This window comes from Schistocerca nitens, chromosome 4 (assembly GCF_023898315.1).
Source record: "Schistocerca nitens isolate TAMUIC-IGC-003100 chromosome 4, iqSchNite1.1, whole genome shotgun sequence".
Lineage (NCBI taxonomy): Eukaryota > Metazoa > Arthropoda > Insecta > Orthoptera > Acrididae > Schistocerca > Schistocerca nitens.
In genome coordinates this window covers 696,763,136-696,771,584 of record NC_064617.1, presented here as the reverse complement: position 1 = coordinate 696,771,584, position 8,449 = coordinate 696,763,136, and positions in this window count along the sequence as shown.

The window sequence follows — 8,449 nt, the reverse complement described above, 5'->3', positions numbered from 1 at the left end:
ATTCCTTCTGCATAAAAATCACCCGCTTGTGCCTGGAGCCAGCCTGTGACCGCATCTTTGAGCTCTTCGTCGTCATCAAACCGCTGTGACCCAAGCCATTTCTTCAAATGCATGAAGAGGTGATAATCACTTGGCGCCAGGTCTGGGCTGTAAGGTGGATGGTTGATAACGTCCCACTTGAAGGACTCAAGAAGGGCCGTTGTTCTGCGAGCAGAGTGAGGACGGGCGTTATCGTGCAAAAAAACGATACCGGAAGTCAGCATACCACGGCGTTTGTTCTGTATAGCCCGTCGTAACTTTTTTATTGTTTCACAGTACACGTCTTGATTAATGGTCGTACCACGTTCCATGAATTCAACCAAAAACACCCCTTTGGCATCCCAAAACACCGTTGCCATCAGTTTTCTGGCAGAAAAATCTTGCGAGGCTTTTCTTGGTTTGGTAGGCGAATTTGAATGTGCCCACATCTTTGATTGTTCTTTTGTCTCAGGGTTCACGTACTTAATCCAGGTTTCGTCACCGGTCACGATTCTGTTTAACAATGGTTCTCCTTCGTCCTCATAACGTGACAGAAAGTCTAATGCAGAGGCCATTCTTTGAGTTTTGTGGTGGTCGGTAAGAATTTTGGGCACCCATCGTGCACAGAACTTATGGTAACCCAATCTTGCTGTCACTATCTCGTACAAGAGTGTCTTAGAAATCTGTGGAAAACCAGTAGACAACTCCGACATTGAGAAACGTCGATTTTCACGAACTTTTGCATCAACTGTCTGAACGAGTTCGTCAGTCACCAATGATGGTCTACCACTCCTCTCTTCATCATGAACGTTTTCTCGTCCACTTTTAAATAAACGTACCCATTCACGGACAACTCCTTCACTCATAACTCTTGGTCCGTACACGGCACAAAGCTCACGATGAATAGCTGCTGCAGAATATCCTTTGGCTGTAAAAAACCTTATGACAGCACGCACTTCACATTTGGCGGGGTTTTCTATTGCAGCACACATTTCAAACTGCCACAAAAACTAAACTAGCGCAGGTACGACGTTCACTCGACCACGGCTTGATGCCGACTGACCTGTTGAGTGCGTGAACGCACAGATGGCGTCGCTACTCCCCCCACAACCTGCACTGTGACCGATCGGAGGTTACTTTCTGAACCGCCCTCGTAAATCTGAGGGGGGGTGGGGGGGTGCGATGGGGAGGTTCCCTTGTTAGCAGCGGCTGACACGGACACTGGCGGTTTGAAGTTTCCCGGCCCATTAGCCCCAGGACGCGACTGCACAGGCCTGCTTGGTGACGCAACGACAGCCACCGCAGCCCTGGGGCCGCTGGCGCTGCGTGCGCGACAATGGCGGGCAACTCTGTTGCACGGGCGCGCACGAGAAAGTTTTTCAGGTGTGATAGTGTAACTACGTGTTTCCTTAAGCGATCGGAATGAAAAGAGCGCCGCAATTGCTTAAATATTCCACACAAAGCGATCAATTTCCAGACAAATTATTTAAATAAATGAATAAACTGTGTTCAAAACACTGCCTTGTATCCCATAAACTGTTGAAATAATATTCCACGCATTGCAGTCGGTTTCCCGCCAAATCACCAATCAACTAAATACTTAATCTTTTTTCCACTAATTTCCCGCTGGGAGGGGGGGGGGTGCTGGGGTGTTTGGAGAGTAAAGGGTTACTCAATTGATCTATTTAATTAATTAGTCAATCAAACTGATACGAAAAGTGTGTTTGTTGGTTGGTTGGTTTATTTGAGGAAGGAGACCCGACAGCGATGTCATCGGTCTCATCGGATTAGGGAAGGACGGGGAAGGAAGTCGGCCGTGCCCTTTGAAAGGAACCATCCCGGCATTTGCCTGGAGCGATTTAGGGAAATCACGGAAAACCTAAATCGGGATGGCCGGACGCGGGATTGAACCGTCGTCCTCCCGAATGCGAGTCCAGTGTCTAACCACTGCGCCACCTCGCTCGGTAAAGTGTGTTTGTATCGGCAGGCGGCAGAGGGAGGGGTTTGGGTTGTTGGACGGACGGATTATCCCCAGGGGGTCATAATCCTCTTACCAGAACAACAGGTTAAGGATCTGTCAATCAAAAGGGAACAATAGCTTTGCCTGGGAGTGTATACTTGCCCTTTAGGTAGGCAACGCGCACTAATTAAATTGTCCTGATTGTCTCTTTGCTTCCCTATTCGAGGTCTGTCCAACAAGTGGATCAGTTCCTTCCTGACAAATCGTATGGAGGCAGTGTGCGTCAAGCACACAAATATTGAACTAAAAACTGTATCTAATCACTTATCTGACTATAAACAAATAAAATGTGGTGTACCCCAAGGATCCGTATTGGGACCCCTTCTGTTTCTTCTGTACATAAATGATCTAAGCTTAAATATTGATGCACACAAATCAATCATATTTGCAGATGACACCACGATTCTACTAAAAGGAGACGACGATGAACAGTTACAGCAGACAGTAAACACAGTCACGAAACAACTTAGCAGCTGGGCACAGAGTAATCAGCTTGTAATAAACAGTAAGAAAACTGTTGCTCTAAAATTCCACAATGTTCCTAACAAGGACATGTTTATCCCATCAGTCTCTATCAATGACGAACCAGTTGGTAACAGTACTGAAACCAAATTCTTAGGACTTTGGCTGCAGAGTAACATCAGATGGAATAAGCATATTGAATATCTCAATGCAGAACTGAGCAAAACATGTTATATTCTTTGTTCATTAAAATCATGCTGTAGTGAGAAAACAGTATTGAATGCATATCATGCGTACTTTCATTCTCGTCTTAGATATGGGGTCACCTTCTGGGGAAACTCTAAAATAGCTAATAGCACTTTTAAACTACAAAAAAGGGCCATTAGAATCTTGTTTGGGTGCAAGCCTAGAGACTCTTGTAAACCCCTGTTTAAGAAATCTGGTATTCCCCCATTACCGTGTGTATACATTATGGAAACCCTTTTGTTCTTTAAATGTAATAGGCAAGGACCAGAGACTACATAAAAACTGTGATATACATGAGCACTTTACCAGACAAAACAGAAACTTACGTATGACTCAAATCAGCACAGCACTGTGCCAAAAAGGTACTTTTCACATGGGAGTTAAGCTTTATAACAAACTTCCTGAAAACATAAAAGCTATCACTGAGGTCAATACATTTGGAAAAATCTCTAAAGTCGTATTTACAGCATCACTGCTTTTACTCCATTGAAGAATATTTAAATTTATGAAATGTGTTATATAAATACTTACGTGAAAGTGTATTATTGTACGCTTAAATATGTATGCCTTGAAATTACTTTCAGCCTGTATATTTATAACTTGACTCGTCCAATGGCTTACGCATAAGCTGCTATGTAGACAACAGGACCAATAAAATACAATCTACAATTCATGCTACATTGCGTTTCTACATTAGTTAAAGAGGTAAACAATGCTCACAGAAGCCTTTTTTCATTTATGTTCTACTATCAACATGTTTCTCCATGACAATTACTGATTTCACACATGACAGTTTATCATCCATAAATCTCTTAATTAATCACGCACGCCTTTCCGCGAAATAACTGAATTACTGGAATTCTTTTCTTACACAAATCGGCATAAAAATTTCAACCATTAGTTCCACTTTCTTCCTACTACTTATTCAAGATGTGTCTGCACACGACCTCACCTTGTGGAAGTCCAGCACCGACTCTTCTTACACGCGCCTAGACTTTGCATAGCCACTACCAGATGGGCATTACTGTCATTATGCAGCAAGACAATGCTCCCTCACAGCAAAGGCGAGCTCGGCTCCAAAATCCCAGATGCCAGCGATAAGTAAGGAGCATGATATCGATATGGTATGACGTCAAAGTCAGCATTACTCCTTATAGTGTCCTGAACGAACTAGTTCGTAAATTTTCTTTTATACTTTATAGACAACTTGGATAAAGTTACTTTTTAATTCTTTTGCAATGTGCGGATCCTTTCCATGCTTTTTATTGTGAATGGTAGATTGTTTACACAGAAGATGAAAGTGTTTTGAATATTTACTCATATTTGCGTGTTTCACACTTAATTTGCAAATTATTGACAGCGACAACTCACTCCTGAGAGAGCACTCATGTATGATAATTATAACCTTAAATATTACAGAACATATTTATAATACATTAATAAGGAAGTCCCAGAATCTTTCAGATGCGAAGGATGATAACCCGCTAATTCACACTTCATAATACCACAGTCCACACTCATAACCACTACACCAGGGTAACCATACAGAATATCGGCGTTAATGGTGCAACTTATAGCTCATGAAAGCTGCAACTGCTGGTACGTCACTATGTGACGTTTAATTATACAAATCGTACCAAGAATGACAAGCTTTTACAAATCTTCTAGGCGCTCTACCTTGGAAAGGCGTACTTTCGTAACGCGGCCGTTATGATAGGGAAATTTTCAACTACAAAATCATGTACGAGTACGGCGACACCTAGCACGCCAGATCGAGCGCTGTTTCTGCTGTCTTCGATAATTTGTATGACATCAAGTGTGCTTGAAGTCTTATGAAATTAGTGATACCCTGTTAAACGAAGCACATAAGGGAGCATGTTTGGAACTGCAAACTGGTTCACGTCGACACAACATTTTCACGGCGCGGATAACGCGTGACTCTGAAAGGAGAATGTCTCATTTCTTGTAAAGTCCTTCATTCCAACTAAGGGGTAACTGAGGGACGTTTTTATTCTTATTCTGCCAGTGCTATTTCACTCTTTGAAAAGGTACATTTTTCAAAAGAACTAAGTATTAAAACAGTGAAATTTTTTCTAAATGTATATAACATATGTGCCTGCATTTAAGAGTAAAATGAACAAAATACCTCTTATGGCTCTGAAGAAAATTTGTCTTACTCTTTCACTAATAAAATTTAATTTTTCTTAATACATTAATTACCGTATAATAAAAGTTTCTGTTGGATTAGTGGTTCTCATTTTACTTGTAATAACTTATTACCATCGTGAGTACAAAGTGACCAAATTAAACATTTCTAACGCAGTTGGTTAAGATGATAATGGTACCTGAAAGCCGGAGAATGTAGTTTTGAGAAAATCTATTAAAAGAGTAGTATTGCACTTTCAGTATAGTAGTTGATGAGAATTACTTACCACTAATCTTGAAAAGGCTGACATCGTGGTACTATACAAATCCACACGGAAGACACAAGATCACCGAAAATCAGCCAAGGATACTCGCCAATCGCTGGAAAAAGCAGGGATTTATAGGATTCCGTGTAGTTGTGGGTAAGTGTATGCGGGTGCTACAAAAGGAACAATGAAAAGAGGCTAGAAGAGCACAAGGGCAATGGCACAAGGGGGAGACTGACAGATTACTTGTTGCGGAAGATGATTTGCAGCCAGGACACCTCCACATTCATTTTGATAGGACTCAGATACTGGCAGCCACAAGCGGATACCGTGAAAGGTTATACAGAGAGGCCTCGCAGATTGTAAAATACATCAGGAATTTCAGTAGGAAGGAGGAGGGCGTGAAATTAAATGACCTTGATTCCAGTGCTGAAGAAGATGTGTACCAGTCTTTAGCAACAGATGTTGGCAGTCGAGAACGGCCAGTTGCGCTCGCGCATTCAAAACATGCGAAGTAAGGCCACTGCGCGGAAGCGGAATTTTGTTGTAGTCAGTAGCGAGCCAGTGTGTGAATCGGACATTCAAAGTAGCTATGATCCCCCTTGAAAATGTTCTCCGCAGATGGAGACGAATCATTAGGTGCTAAGGCGAAATCCGTTCGACCACGGCATAACAGTCTGGAACATTTTATTCATTGTGACATTTCCGGCCGTGGAAGTTTACATTTTACAATTAGACACTTCTACTGGGAGGGGATGTCAAGAAATGTGCGACGCATGGAAGGTCTCCAGAAGAAGAGAGTGCAGCTTTTGTGTTCCCTCACATTTCTGTCTCGTTGCAGAGCGGTCAGTGTTATTCCGAAGTTTTTTGAGGATTAAGCAACTATGTAGCTCGGCCAAGGTGCAGCGGATTTTCAGGAGTACTGAAGAGGCTTTGCTACGGGAGCGGATTCAACAGACCGGCCGAGATGTAGCAAATAGAGACTGTGCTATGTCTCTCCATATTACTATCAGCAACAAATTGTGTAGTGGTGACATAGAATTGAGAGGCTATTGCACGATACTATTAGGAAGCGTATGTTGACAACGTCTAATAGAAGAAGTTTGATAATTTGCAACCTCATCAGACGAGCCAACATTTAGCGAGCCAACATTTAGACGCTTCCCGCACGTTATTAATATATCCGGACGTTCGTTATCTGACGATGAGATGTCTATGCTTGCCAAGGGTGGAAATTTTGCCATTAGCCCACGAGTTGTGCCCAGGGAAGAAATAACAGTGTAGAATCTTGCATTCGTAGAGTGGACACGGTTACAGATGAAGAAATCCGTATAGAAGCTGTAAGAGTATTGTCTCGCGCAAAGCCTCCAAAACGTAATTTAATTGTGGGTGAAAGGAATGACATAAAACACCTGAATGAGCACGATAGTGTTATTCTCTCCGCTGACAAGAGAAATGCAACGGTTGTTTTGAATGTGACCAACTATGATAGTAAGATTAGCTACTTATTAGATCTGCAAACATATAGGAAACATAGTAGAATCTACTGCAAAAGTTCTTGTAACTTTTATGCAGTTGATGATGAAGTCCCCTATGGAACGGAGCGTTCAGTAAAGTCCGTTCAATACAGTTGCGCTACCAGCAAGACTTATGTGGAACATGTTCCTCTAAGGCCTATAATGAGTGCTATTGGTTCGCCCACACACTCAATTGTCAAGTTCTTGACGTCATTATTACGACCATATGTGGGCCAATCTGATTCGTATATCAAGAATTCAGCACATTCTATCAGTGAATTAAATAGTACAGTTATACAGGCGGAGAATATATTAATTGGTTTTGCTATTACCTATGGTTCTGCTCAATGAAGTGTTGCAACAGCCGAATCGGATTTTTCTTCCCGGTGTTGCAGAACTGTTTAAATATTGCCTCACAATCACGTATTGCAAATGGAGTTCTATGAACAGACGGATGGTGTCGCTATGGGGAACCCCTTCATGACAGTTACAGCAAACTTCTTTGTGCAAAACTTCGAGAAGCAGGCACTGAAAACCACGAACAAGAAATGGAGTATCTGGTTCCGATACGTAAATGATACCTTTGTTTTGAAGCGGCATGGCAGGGAGGATGGTTCAAATGGCTCTGAGCACTATAGGACTTAACTGCTGAGGTCATCAGTCGCCTAGAACTTAGAACTACTTAAACCTAACTAACCTAAGGACATCACACACATTCATGCCCGAGGCAGGATTCGAACCTGCGACCGTAGCGGTCGCGCAGTTCCAGACTGTAGTGCCTAGAACCACTTGGCCACTCCAGCCAGCAGAAGGGAGGAATTGGATCATTTTCACAAATACCTCCACAGGATCAATCTGAAGATTCAGTTTACCATGGAGGAGGAGGCAGGCAGAAGATTAAATTTTCTTGACGTACTAGTTTTCAAGAAAGATGATGGTAGCTTGGGCCATACGGTTTACCGAAAACCCACCCACACAGACTGTTACCTACACCGGGATTTGAACCACCACCCACAACAAAGGCGACGCATCATAAAAAACGTTGATAAATCAAGCAAGGAAAATCTGAGCACCAGAGCTGCTTGACGCAGAATTAAAACACCTCACCAATGCATTGCTCAAGAACGGTTATTTGTTTGCTGAAGTGAAAAGTGTTAAAACCACCGCGTAGGAATCATAGTGATGCTCAAGCGCCAGTGGAATCTAAAGTTTTCCTGCCGTTCATTAAGGACCTTATTGACCGCACAGGAAAAATCTTGAAAAAGTGTATCATACTGGTAATATCCAAACGCACACGGAACATACAAGATCCCCTACAATCGGCCAAGGATGCTCGACAACTACTGAAAAAGAGGAGGAATTTCAAAATGGCTCTGAGCACTATGGGACTTAACTGCTGTGGTCATCAGTCCCCTAGAACTTAGAACTACTTAAACCTAACTAACCTAAGGACAACACACACATCCATGCCCGAGGCAGGATTCGAACCTGCGACCGGAGCGGTCACACGGAGGAGGAATTTATAGGCTTCCGTGTAGTTGTGGGGAATTGTAGGTGGTGCTACAAAAAGAACTATCAAAAGACGACCAGAAGAACACAAGGGCAATGGCAGAAGAGGGGAGATTGACAGATTAGTTGCTGCAGAACATGCTTTGCAGCCAGGACACCACCAAATTTATTTTGATAGGACTCAAGTACTGGCGGCCACATGCTGATACCATGAAAGGTTATACAGAGACCACAGAGATTGTAAAACACACCAGGAATTTCAATAG